Raw genomic sequence first — 12,620 nt, forward strand, 5'->3', positions numbered from 1 at the left:
CCTTTCCCATTCCCTTGGTTGCGTTTTAGTTTTGTTGATTGTTTCCTTTGTTGTGCAGAAGCTTTTTATCTTCATGAGGTCCCAGTAGTTCATTTTTGCTTTTAATTCCCTTGCCTTTGGGGATGTGTCAAGTAAGAAATTGCTGCGGCTGAGGTCAGAGAGGTCTTTTCCTGCTTTCTCCTCTAGGGTTTTGATGGTTCTTGTCTCACATTCAGGTCCTTCACCCATTTTGAGTTTATTTTTGTGAATGGTATAAGAAAGTGGTCTAGTTTTATTCTTCTGCATGTTGCTGTCCAGTTCTCCCAGCACCATTTGTTAAAGAAACCGTCTTTTTTCCATTGGATATTCTTTCTTGCTTTGTCAAAGATTAGTTGGCCATACTTTTGTGGGTCTAATTCTGGGGTTTCTATTCTATTCCATTGGTCTATGTGTCTGTTTTTGTGCCAATACCATGCTGTCTTGATGATTACAGCTTTGTAGTAGAGGCTAAAGTCTGGGATTGTGATGCCTCCTGCTTTGGTGTTTTTTCAAAATTACTTTGGCTATTCGGGGTCTTTTGTGGTTCCATACAGATTTTAGGACTGTTTGTTCTAGCTTTGAGAAGAATGCTGGTGCAATTTTGATTGGGATTACATTGAATGTGTAGATTGCTTTAGATAGTATTGACACTTTAACAATATTTATTCTTCCAATCCATGAGCACGGAATGTTTTTCCATTTCTTTGTATCTTTTTCAATTTTCTTCATAAGCTTTCTATAGTTTTCAACATACAGATCTTTTACATCTTTAGTTAGGTTTATTGCTAGGTATTTTATGATTCTTGGTGCAATTGTGAATGGTATCAGTTTCTTTATTTGTCTTTCTGTTGCTTCATTATTTGTGTATAAGAATGCAACTGACTTCCGTACATTAATTTTGTATCCTGCGACTTTGCTGAATTCATGTATCAGTTCTAGCAGACTTTTGGTGGAGTCTGTCGGGTTTTCCATGTAGAATATCATGTCATCTGCAAAAAGTGAAAGCTCGACTTCATCTTTGCCAATTTTGATGCCTTTGATTTCCTTATTTCCTTTTGTTGTCTGATTGCTGATGCTAGCACTTCCAACACTATGTTAAACAACAGCGGTGACAGTGGACATCCCTGTCGTGTTCCTGATCTCAGGGGGAAAGCTCTCAGTTTTTCCCCATTGAGGATGGTATTAGCTGTGGGCTCTTCATAAATGGCTTTTATGATGTTTAAGTATGTTTCTTCTATCCTGACTTTCTTGAGGGTTTTTATTAAGAAAGGATGCTGAATTTTGTCAAATGCTTTTTCTGCATCGATTGACAGGATCATAGGGCTCTTATCTTTTCTTTTATTAATTCGATGTATCACATTTATTGATTTGTGAATGAATGTTGAACCAGCCCTGCAGCCCAGGAATGAATTCCACTTGATCATGGTGAATAATTCTTTTTATATCCTGTTGAATTCGATTTGCTAGTATCTTGTTGGGAATTTTTGCATCCATATTCATCAGGGATATTGGCCTGTAGTTCTCTTTTTTTTGTTGTTGGGTCACTGTCTGGTTTGGGAATCAAAGTAATGCTGGCTTCAGAGAATGAGTCTGGAAGTTTTCCTTCCCTTTCTATTTTTTGGAAAAGCTTGAGAAGGATAGGTTTTATCTCTGCTTTAAATGTCTGGTAGAATTCCACAGGGAAGCCATCTGGTCCTGGACTCTTACTGGTTGGGAGATTTTTGATAACTGATTCAATTTCTTCGCTGGTTATGGGTCTGTTCAAGTTTTCTATTTCTTCCTGTTTGAGTTCTGGAAGTGTGTGGGTGCTTAGGAATTTGTCCATTTCTTCCAGGTTGTCCAGTTTTCTGGCATATAATTTTTCATAGTATTCTCTGATAATTGCTTGTATTTCTGAGGTATTTGTTGTAATAACTCCAATTTCATTCATGATTTTATCTATTTGGGTCATCTCCCTTTTCTTTTTGAGAAGCCTGGCTAGAGGTTTATCAATTTTGTTTATTTTTTCAAAAAACCAACTCTTGGTTTCATTGATCTGCTCTACAGTTTTTTTAGATTCTATGTTGTTTATTTCTGCTCTGATCTTTATTATTTCTCTTCTTCTGCTGGATTTGGGGTGTCTTTGCTGTTCTGCTTCTATTTCCTTTAGGTGTGCTGTTAGATTTTATATTTGGGATTTTTCTTGTTTCTGGAGATAGGCCTGGATTGCCCTGTATTTTCCTCTCAGGACTGCCTTCGCTGCGTCCCAAAGCGTTTGGATTGTTGTATTTTCATTTTCGTTTGTTTCCATATATTTTTTAATTTCTTCTCTAATTGCCTGGTTGACCCATTCATTCTTTAGTAGGGTGTTCTTTAACCTCCATGCTTTTGGAGGTTTTCCAGACTTTTTCCTGTGGTTGATTTCAAGCTTCATTGCATTGTGGTCCGAAAGTATGCATGGTATGATCTCAATTATTGTATGCTTATGAAGGGCTGTTTTGTGACCCAGTATGTGATCTATCTTGGAGAATGTTCCATGTGCACTCGAGAAGAAAGTATATTCTGTTGCTTTGGGATGCAGAGTTCTAAATATATCTGTCAAGTCCATCTGATCCAATGTCTCATTCAGGGCCCTTGTTTCTTTATTGATACTGTGTCTAGATGATCTATCTATTGTTGTAAGTGGGGTATTAAAGTCCCCTGCAATTACCACATTCTTATCAATAAGTTTGCTTATGTTTGTGATTAATTGTTTTATATATTTTGGGGCTCCCATATTCGGTGCAGAGACATTTATAATTGTTAGCTGTCATGATGGATAGACCCTGTAATTATTATATAATGCCCTTCTTCATCTCTTGTTACAGCCTTTAATTTAAAGTCTAGTTTGTCTGGTATAAGTATGGATACACCAGCTTTCTTTTGACTTCCAGTAGCATGATAGATAGTTCTCCATCCCCTCACTTTCAATCTGAAGGTGTCCTCAGTTCTAAAATGAGTCTCTTGTAGACAGCAATTAGATGGGTCTTGTTTTTTTTATCCATTCTGACACCCTATGTCTTTTGGTTGGAGCATTTAGTCCATTTAAATTCAGTGTTATTGAAAGATATGGGTTTAGTCATTGTGATGTCTGTAGGTTTCATGCTGGTAGTGATGTCTCTGCTACTTTGTGGTCCTTGCAACATTTCACTCACAGAATCCCCCTTAGGATCTCTTGTAGGGCTGGTTTAGTGGTGATGAATTCCTTCAGTTTTTGTTTGTTTGGAAAAGGTTTATCTCTCCTTCTATTCTGAATGACAGACTTGCTTGATAAAGGATTCTTGGCTGCATATTTTTTTCTGCTCATCACATTGAAGATTTCCTGCCATTCCTTTCTGGCCTGCCAAGTTTCAGTAGATAGGTCTGCCACTAGTCTTATGGATCTACATTTATAAGTTAGAGCCTGTTTATCCCTAGCTGCTTTCAGAATTTTCTCTTTATCCTTGTATTTTGCCAGTTTCACTTTGGTATGTCATGCACAAGATCAGTTCAAGTTATGTCTGAAGGGAGTTCTCTGTGCCTTTTGGATTTCAATGCCTTTTTCCTTCCCCAGATCAGGGAAGTTCTCAGCTATGATTTGTTCAAGTACACCTTTAGCTCCTTTCTCTCTCTTCTTCTTCTGGAATTCCTATGATACGGATATTGTTCTCTTTGATTGCATCACTTACTTCTCTAATTCTCCCCTCATACTCCTGGATTTTTTAATCTTTTTCTCAGCTTCCCCTTTTTCCATAATTTTATCTTCTAATTCACCTATTCTCTCCTCTGCCTCTTCAATCCGTGCTATGGCCACCTCCATTTTATTCTGCACCTCATTTACAGCATTTTTTACTTCCTCATGACTATTTCTTAGTCACTTGATCTCTGTAGCAATAGATTCTCTGCTGCCCTCTATGCTTTTTTGAAGCCCAGCAATAAATTTTATGACTATTATTCTAAATTCTTGTTTTGTTATATTGCTTAAATCGGTTCTGATCAATTCGTTAGCTGTCTCTACTTCCTGGAGTTTCTTTTGAGGAGAATTCTTCCGTTTCGTCATTTTGGGTAGTCCCTGTGGTAGCTCCAAACTGCAGGGTACTTCCCCTGTGCTGTCCAGAGTAACTTATGTTGGTGGGCGAGGCCGCAGTCAGACTGGTGTGTACCTTATCTTCCCCTCTCCCAGGGCAGGACTCACTGTGGTGTGGTGTGGCCCCTGTCTGGGCTACTTGCACAATGCCAGGCTTGTGGTGCTGCTTCCATGGGATCTGGCCAAGGGCGTATTAGCCGGGGTGGACCCGCAAGGTGCACAGGGGCAGGAGGGGCAGGCTTAGCTCGCTTTGCCATCAGAGGTCCCCTGTGGTAGGGGCCCTGCAGCACTGGGAGGGAGGCAGGCCCGTAGGAGGGACGGATCCACAGAAGCACAGTGTTGGGTGTTTGCATGGTGCAAGCAAGTTTGGTGACGGGCACTGGTTCCCTTTGGAATTTCGGCTGGGGGATGGGAGAGGGAGATGGCACTTGACAGGGGAAGAGTTGATTTTCAAATACTACCTTATACCTACAGTTCCCAAGACCCTGGAGGAAAAATGAGCTGACTGTTCACAAGTACACTTTCATTTGCTAGATTAAATTTCCCACTTACAGATGACGGCAGGTGAGAGGGATCTGAGTGGGTGAGAAGGTAACCACCAGTGGAATGTCGGTGAGGCAATGCTCACCACTCCTAGGCTTGGCTCCTCAAATCCCCTGTATTTTTCTCATAATCTCTTTTCCCTCCTGTACTGGCCAGATGCAGAGAATCCAGGACCCAGAAGATGCTAAGATGTATGGAGAACTGACCCAGTTCATAAATAACTGCATACATTAAATCCATTGCTGAACATTCAGTTGGCTTGTGACCTAAAACAGAAAACTTTTATGGTACTAGGCCAAGAAAAGCATGGAATTATTTGTCAGAGAGGTTAGCCTCCTCAGAGTAATAGAACTGCTAAGACAAAAAACCTTGTTCAAAATGGTTAACAGCCTTACCTTTTCCCCCTTGTATTAGCTATTGATGTGTGACACATTAACAGACATGCAGCTTCTTAAAACAGCACAAGTTTATTATCTCTGTTTCTGTGTGTCAGAAGTCCTAAACAGCCTGGTTAGATTATTTGCTCAGAGCGTCACTTGGCTAAAATTTGAGTACTGGCCAGGTTTGTGGTCCTCTTCCAAGTTGGAAGACTTCTTATTGGAAGAACACAGCTCCTCACATCTGAGGTCAGAGGACCCTGCTTCCTGGCTGAATGCCACCTGGGGGCTTCTCTCTGCTCCTAGAAGCCACTTCCATTTCTTCTCATGTGGCCCTCTCCATCTTCAACACAACCATGACTTGTCAAATCCTTCTCAAACTTCTCCTGCTTCTAGTTCTAAGGGGTCCCAGGATTACATGGGACCCACTCAGATAATCTAGGATGATCTCCTATTTAAAAGTAAACACAGTAAAATTCCTTTTGCCATTCAAGGTAACCTATTTTTGGGTGTGATATCCTGTCACATTCACAGTCCTGGGAATTAGGGCATGGAATTTTCTTGGGTGCCATAATTCTTCTGATCACATCCCTGATGCACAATAAAGAAAGAAGAAAGATGATTCAATATATCTTGATGCATTATTTTTCCTTTTGCTACATGAACTTGACTTGTCACACATGCAACCAAAGCAGTCATTTTCTAGGGTTCCAATAACCACAGTTCTATATTCACATGATTTTAAAGATAACTAGTCATACGACATTATCTTGAGTAACAAGTAGCTCCACGTGGAACTCTAAACACCTCTAATTCAGCCACACACCAGACAAATATCATTTTATATGAATGCCTTTATGTGAAGAAAGTGAAGAAGCACGGATCTCCTCATTGTTGGAGATCAGAATTTAACTCCCTTTCCTCTTTCCAGCCCCCAACATGATGACACAAATAAATGTTCCTCATCCTCCATTCTCTCTATAAACTCATAGTTTAGACAGAGAGACATGTGTTTTCTAATCTCTTTATATATGCCACCAGAACTGAGCCACTTAATAAACTATTCTTTCTCTTGCAGTGTTTTTTCCTCTGGAATGGTGTTTTTCTTTACCCGCTTGCTTGCTTTTTCTTTTTTCTTTCCTTTTCAACTTCGAACTCTCCAGCTTTCTAAATTTCTTAACACATTGATTCATATCACAAATCATATCCATTTTTTCATTTTGAAGGAGTTTCTCCTGGAGAAACTTCTCCTGGAGAAGCCTACCCACCTTCTATTGCTGGTACACAGCTGTCATCCCCAAATCTCTTTTCCATTATCCCTGGATTTTTTTCACAGCCTTTTTTAAAATTTCACTGATTTCTCGCTTATCCTCCCTTGTTATGAAAAATAAAACAAAATGCAAACAAAAGAAAGTACAGTAGACTTTTGCATCCTTTTGCCACATATGGGTATAACACATTTACTGATTTAAAATTTTTTTATTTGAGTATAGTTGATACACCATGTTACATTACTTTCAGGCATACAACATAGTGATTCAACTTCTCTGTATGTTACACTGTGCTCCCCACAAGTACAGCTAACATCTGTCACCACACAACACCATTACAGCATCACTGACTATGTTCCTTATGCTGTGCCTTCTATTCCCGTGACTTACTCATGCCATCTGGAAGCCTGTATCTCTCACTCCCTTTCACTCATTTCCCATCCCCCTCTCCCTCTTCCTTTTGGCAACCATCAGTTTGTTCTCTGTATTTATGGGTCTGATTCTGCTTTGTATTTGTTCATACATTTCTTTTGTATTTTAGATTCCATATATGAGTGAAATCGTATGGTATTTGTCTTTCTCACTCTTGTTTCACTTGGCATAATTAGACCTTCTAGGTCCATCCATGTTGTTGCAAATGGAAAGATCTCATCTCACTTTTTATGGCTTTATAATGTGTGTGTGTGTGTGTGTGTGTGTGTGTACACATACACCATATCTTCTTTACCCATTTATCTATGGATCCTTAGGTCACTTCCATATCTAGGCTCAATGTAATCCCTATCAAAATACCAACAGCACCTTTCGTAGAAGTAGAACAAATAATACTAAAATTTGTATGGAACTGTAAGAGACCGTGAGTAGACAAAGCAATCATGAGAAAGAAGAACAAAGCTTGGAGGTATCACAATCCTAAATTTCAAGATACACTATAAAGCTGTAGCAATCAGACAGTATGGTACTGGCACAAAAACAGACACATAAGAGACTCTTAAAAACTGAGAACAAACTGAGGGTTGACGGGGGGTGGGTGATGGGCATTGAGGAGGGCACCTGTTGGGATGAGCACTGGGTGTTGTATGGAAACCAATTTGACAATAAATTTCATATAAAAAAAACAGACACATAGATCAATAGAACAGAATACAGAACCCAGAAATAAACCCACACTTACATGGCCAATTAATCTTTGACAAAAGAGGTGAGAATATACAAAGGGGGAAAGACAGTCTCTTCAACAAATGATGTTGGGAAAACTGGACACTATACAAAAGAATGAAGTCAGTTTCTGACACCATACACAAAAATAAACCCAAAACAGACTAAATGCCTAAGTTGAGACCTAAAACCATAAAAATCCTGGAAGAGAACACAGGTAGTAATTTCACTGACATTGGTCACAGAAACATTTTTCTAGATACATCACCTAAGGCAAGGGAAATGGAAACAAAACAAAATAAAGTAAAAACTACTGGGACTACCTCAAAGTGAAAAGCTTTTGCACAGCAAAGGAAACCATCAACAGAATAGAAAGGCAACTGGCTGAAGGGGAGAAGATATTTGCAAATGATATATCTGACACAGGGTTAATATCTGAAATATGTAAAGAATTTATAGAAGTCAACACCAAAAAGCCCCAAACAACCTGATTTTTAAAAATGGGCAGAAGACCTGAAGAGACATTTTCCCAAAGAAAACATACAGATGACCAACAGACGGAGGAGAAGATGCTCAACATCTCTAATCACCAGGGAAATGCAAATCAAATACACAGTGAGGTATCATCTTACACATGTCCGAATGGCTAAAATAAAAAAGACAAGAAATAACAAGTGTTGGCAAGGATGTGGAGAAAAAGGAATCCTTGTGTCCTGCAGGTGGGAATGTAAACTGGTACGGCCACTGTGGAAGAGTATGGAGGTCCCTCAAAAAAATAAAAATGGAAATACCATATGCTCTAGTAATCCCACTACTGGTTATTTAGCCAAAGAAAACAAGAACACTAATTTGAAAATATATATGCACTCACACGCATATCGCAGCATTATTTACAATAGCCAAGATATGGAAGCACATTGATTTTAATGTTCCTAAGAACTGTTTTCTGGATCATTTTCTAACATAAAAATAAAAATTAATACCCACATATACTTTATTTTGGTACATACCTCAATAATATATATTTTTTTACTTTTCAAAGTCTGTGAAGTTTTTTTAACTTTACATTTTGAAATATTTTTAGGCTCATTCAAAATTCTTTGAAACTGCAAAGATAAGTATCTGATGTATCCCTTCACCTACCTTCCCCCATTGGTTATATCTTATATATCTGTAACACGATATCAAAACCAGGAAATTGACACTGGTACATTTACATTTAATTAAAATTATTCAGTTTCTGACATCTTTTGTCATCCATTTGTGTGTACGTGCATGTGTTTAGCTGTGTTTAGCTCCATACGATTTTATCTTATGTATATATTTCCATAACCATCACAACAGTCAAGATACAGAACTGTTTCATACCCACAAAACAACTCCTTTTTGATTCCTCCTTGTATTATCACCTCACCACCAACCCTACCTCTGTCTCCTGGCAACCACTATTTTTCCTTCCAATTACTTTGCTATTTCAAGAATGTTACCTAAATAAAATTATACAACATTCAAGCTCTTGAGAGCTTTTTTTTTCACTAAGCATAATTCTCTTGAGGCCCATTCATGTTGCTGTGTGTATCAGTAGTCTATGCTTTTTATAGCATTCCATTCATTGTATGCTCCCACCAGATTTTAAGCATTCATCGACTAAAGGACATTTGGTTGCTTCCTGTACTTTTCCATTATGAAGAAAGTTGTTAGAATCATTCCCGTACAGGTTTTTGTGTTAACGTGAAGTTTCATTTCTCTGGGATAAATGTCCAAGAGTGCAATTCCTGAGTTACAAAACCTGCCAAACTATTTTCCAAAGTGACTTTACAATTTTTACATTTCCATCAGCAACATATGAGAGATCCAATTTCTCTGCATCCACACTAGCATTTGGTATTATCACTTTTCTATTTTAACTGTTCTAATGAGTTTGTAGTGATATATTATTGTGGCTTTAATTTACATTTTCCTTAATGGCTGATGAGTTTGAATACCCTTCCATGTCTCCAGTGGCCCTGTGAAGAAAAGCACATGGAAAGTAACATTTGGAAAATGTGTATGTCTGAAAATGTTTTAATCTAGATATCTTCAAAAGTTTGATGGGTTGTCTTGGCTATAAATTATAGATTAGAACAGCTTTTTCTTCTGAATGTTTAAGGCTTCACTGCCTCCTCAATTCTACTATTGCTGTTTGAAAAGTCCAAAGCCATTCTGGTTTCTAGTCCTTTAGGTGTGACTCAATTTTTTCCCCTCTTGGAATCTTAAAGGATGTTTTTGTTTGTACCAATTATACTGAAATTTATTCATGTGGGTCTATTTTCATCAATTCTTCTGAGAATTGAATTGCAAAATTTTAAATGATTTTCTCCTCTGTTTTTTCTCTTTTCTCTTTCTGTAACTGCTATTGAATGTCCTGAATTAGCCAGTTTATTGTTATTATTACTATTGTATTTTCTCTCTTTTATATTACCTTGCTCTTTTTTTCCCTACATTCTGGTTAATTTTCTCTACTACATTCCAATACTTTTACTGATATTTTCTTCTTGGCTATCAATTTTGTTTTCTTTCTTTTTTTTCTTTTTTAAGGTTTATTATTATTATTATTTTTTTTTTTTTTGAGAGAGAGAGAGAGAGAGAGAAAGAGAGCGCATGAGAAAGCACATGCTAGCAGAGGAGGAGCAGAGAGAAAGAGGGTGAGAGAGAATCCCAAGAAGGCTCCACATTGTCAGTGCAGAGCCCAACATGGGGCTCAATCCCATGAACCCGTAAGGTCATGACCTGAGCCAAAACCGAGAATCGGTCGCTTAACCGACTAAGCCACCCAGGCGTCCTTCATTTTCATTTTCAAGAGATCTATTTGTTCTCTATTTCCATTGTGTAGTGTCTCTTCCCATTTCATGGATGCAATATTTCTTCCTACATTTCTGAGTATATTAATGGATTTTTTTGTCAAGTTTTCTTGTCTTACACAGTCTCTGACCTTTTTTTCTTTCAGTTTCTGTATTTCACATTTCCTCATATCTCTAGTAATTTTTTGTTGTCTGCTCACATGATAGAGGGAAATATGAGAAAAGTTTATCTTTGAAAGGTTGGAACACACAGACAGTATTCGCCATCTGTAAGCTTCTCTGTTAGATATACTTACTGTATCACTGGCTTCAGAAACCCTACATTTCAGGGGCACCTGGGTGGCTCAGTTGTTGAGCGTCTGACTCTTGTTTTAGGCTCAGGTCATGATCCCAGGGTCTTGGGATGGAGCCCCGCATCTGGCTCCATGCTGAGCGTGAAGCCTGCTTGGGACACTCTCACACTCTCTCTCATGCTCTCTCTCTCTCTCCCCCTTCCTCCCTCCCTCCCTCTGCCACTCTTTCCTGCTTGCACTCTCTCTCTAAAATAAATAAAAAATAAAATAAAGTAAAAGGAAAGAAACCCTACATTTCAGTATCCTTCTTACTTTCTGATTAAAGGCTTTATTTTTAGTTTCTGATATATTGTATGTTTTTACTTATATGATGTTCTGGGAAATGATTTTGTTTGCCCCTTAGTCCCTGGCTAAAATAATCCCCTTCCCTCATATCCAATTACCCCTTCCGAGATATACCTGGGAGGGGCACTGGGTTTCATCAATCATTCATGGGATAAGATCTCTGTAATTGAAAGAGCAAGAGAAAACCAGAGGATCTGCAAACACCTAAGCAGGTGACAGCTGGTCTCAATAGTTAGCTGCTACTGCCTAGAGTATGAATATGCATCTTTAAAAAGGGGAAGATTTTGCACCAGAGAGAAAGACAAGAAATTTAAAGGCAAAGTTGAGCTTCAGCTACAGGAAGAGAGGGATAAGAGAAAGCACAGAGGGCCTTTCATGCAACTTTCTAGCATGGGAATTAGGGAAGCTGAGGGAAGAAGAGACTTGACCCCAGTAACTGTGAATCAGAGAAGGTCGGTCGCTTGGATCATTGCAACTTTCCTGGAAAAGCCAGCAGTAAGAGGCTTCAAATGAAGCTTGATTTGGGAACACTGAGGAATACAGGGGTATTATACATTATTCCATAAGCCACTTTATTTTTTTTTTTTTAATTTTTTTTTCAACGTTTATTTATTTTTGGGACAGAGAGAGACAGAGCATGAACGGGGGAGGGGCAGAGAGAGAGGGAGACACAGAATCGGAAACAGGCTCCAGGCTCTGAGCCATCAGCCCAGAGCCTGACGCGGGGCTCGAACTCACAGACCGCGAGACCGTGACCTGGCTGAAGTCGGACGCTTAACCGACTGCGCCACCCAGGCGCCCCCATAAGCCACTTTAGAACGAGAGCATTTTTCATGGAAATTGTAGGTTTTAGCATATTGGAAAATGAAAAGAAATGGAAAGATATAGGAAGAAAGAAAAGCAGTGCACAAATTTATCTCATTCATGTATTGAAGGGCCTAGATGCTTTATTATCAGGAGGGCTACAGCATTCCATGGTCACCCTGAAATGTAGAAATGAGGTAAAATAACTTCTGACATTTCTAAAGCTCCTATAGCTAAGGTCACAAAAATCTGTTGAACACTTATCTGATAAAGAGCCAGCCAAAATAAACTTTGGAAATACTGCAACACCAAGTAAAACAAAGCATTTAGCCACCATGATTAAAACAGCAATAATAATAAAAATAATGCTAACTGCTGCTATTTTTATAATTATAATTTGTTTAGCATCCACTACCTGCCAGATATTTTATAATTCACTCACAAAAGCCCTACAAGGTAACAATTTTTATTCTCATTTTTAGATAAAAGATGCAATATTTTAATAAATAGGTAACTTAATATGAATATGTAAGTTAATATATCACTTAGCCAAGACCTCATACCTAGTTAATAAAAGGCCTGGGAATTAATTCTAGGTTTTTATGTTCCAAGGATTGAGACTTCCAGAACTGCATCTCCAGAATTCGTTTGCATGAATTAAAGCATAATCAAAACTTCAGGTTATCTTTCTACCATTTTATGACTATTACAACATTGTGCCAGTCATTATGCTGAGAGAGAGAGAGAGAGAAAGAGAGACTGAAAAAGGTTTATAGGAAAGCTACAACATGAGTAATGGGGATGAAATGGTATATTACAAAGTATACTGGAATAGAGTTTGCTTAACTGAGAGAACACTAACCCAATATCAAAGGATTGTCATAAAG

The sequence above is a fragment of the Lynx canadensis genome, chromosome D1, assembly GCF_007474595.2.
Source record: "Lynx canadensis isolate LIC74 chromosome D1, mLynCan4.pri.v2, whole genome shotgun sequence".
NCBI lineage: Eukaryota > Metazoa > Chordata > Mammalia > Carnivora > Felidae > Lynx > Lynx canadensis.